The sequence below is a fragment of the Palaemon carinicauda genome, chromosome 2 (genome assembly GCF_036898095.1).
Source record: "Palaemon carinicauda isolate YSFRI2023 chromosome 2, ASM3689809v2, whole genome shotgun sequence".
Taxonomy (NCBI): Eukaryota; Metazoa; Arthropoda; class Malacostraca; order Decapoda; family Palaemonidae; genus Palaemon; species Palaemon carinicauda.
Genome location: NC_090726.1, coordinates 181,313,072 through 181,314,642, shown reverse-complemented (window position 1 = coordinate 181,314,642; position 1,571 = coordinate 181,313,072). Strand labels below are relative to the sequence as shown.

The window sequence follows — 1,571 nt, the reverse complement described above, 5'->3', positions numbered from 1 at the left end:
GAGTTAACAGAAACATGTAATGAAATGATACATATGTCAAAATGTAGCTCGGATAGAGCGGAATACATATACATGGGAAACCACGGTGTGGTGAAAGGAGAATTCAAATAAATAAACAGTTTGTTGATTTTCTGGACGACGAAGGGAGCGGTGTCCTTACAAATACTCCCCCCCCCCCAAGACATCGGGCGGCGTAGAGGGCTGATGATCAATCTTCGTATCTTTTCGGTCGTCGGAGGGTTCCTCTTGTTTTTGAACGGAGGGGCGCGCTGGCGGTCGGCATAAGGATCTCTTCCTCTTGTCATCGTTTGATGATTTTTCTTTCGTTGGGCGCCTTGTTTTGAGGTGGAACTCTGGATCTGCCAGGTCCGGCGGAGGCGGTGTCGCTTCCTTCGAGAAACGCTGGTTTCACGCGGTCTATTGAGACCCAGTCCTCTTGGCCATAGACGTCGAGAAGGCAGGCTTTCGTTATCCTCTTAATTACCTGGTAGGGCCCTCGATAAGGTCTAGTTAGTGGTTGTCGATGAGCTTCGACACGGACGAAAACGTACCCGCAGTCATCCAGGTTTTTTGGCTTGAATTGCTTGGTTCTGTCCTGGTAAGTTTTGAGACATGGCCTGAACTTCCTGGCGATGTCCCTTAGGTATTCCAGCTGCGTGTCGTCGGTTGATGAGGGAAAGAATTCGCCAGGAACTGCGAGCGCCTCCCCGTAAACCTTTTCGGCGGGCGAAGGTTCGCCCTCTGCGTGAGGGGCGGTGCGAAGGCCGAGGAGTACCCAAGGAAGTCGTGATTTCCAGTCCCCGTCGGTGCAGCTCGCCATCAGGGACGCCTTGAGGTTGCGGTGAGTTCTTTCGACCATGCCGTTTGCCGCGGGGTTGTATGCCGTGGTGCTGTGGAGCGTCGTCCCCATCAGGTTCGCCTAAGCAAGCCATATTTCTGAGAGGAGAGCGGGACCTCTGTCTGTCGTGATGTCGTCAGGAACGCCAAACCTGCTCACCCAGGTTGACAGGAGGGCTTCGGCGCATGCTTGAGTCGTAGCTTCGGTCATCGGCGATGCCTCCAACCACCTCGTGGAGCGATCGATGATCATAAGCAGGTAGCGAGCAGATCCAGAAGGGGGCAATGGTCCCACGACGTCGATGTGTATGTGACCGAAACGTCTTTTTGGCTGGGGAATATCGCCTACCCCCGATTCGGTGTGACGGCTGACTTTGCTTGACTGGCAGTCAGTTGATGCATGACTTCGCCCATTCCCGGGCGTCCTTTTTTATCCCTGGCCAGACGAAATTTTCAGACAGAAGGCGAGCGGTGGTGCGTCCTGAGGGGTGTGAAAGTCCATGGATGATATCGAATATTTTCCTTCTGCAGGAGGCTGGTATCCAGGGACGTGTGCGGCCGGTGCTGGTGTCGCAAAGAATAGTTACTCCTGCTGGTCCGAGGGGAATCGCACTTATCTTGAGCGCGGATGGCCCCGTCAAGTGATCCTGTGCTTCTCGGTCGGTGCGTTGTTCGGTTGCGAGATTGGCGTAGTCGATTCCCAGGTGGATTGCGTCAATTTCAATCCTTGAAAG

General features: G+C 53.9%; 1 pseudogene; it reads right to left on the bottom strand.

Annotated features, from left to right (window-relative positions):
* Nucleotides 1-1,220, bottom strand: part of LOC137621505 (uncharacterized) — a 21,257-nt pseudogene extending 20,037 nt beyond the window's left edge.
* Nucleotides 1,221-1,571: the final 351 nt, after the last annotated feature.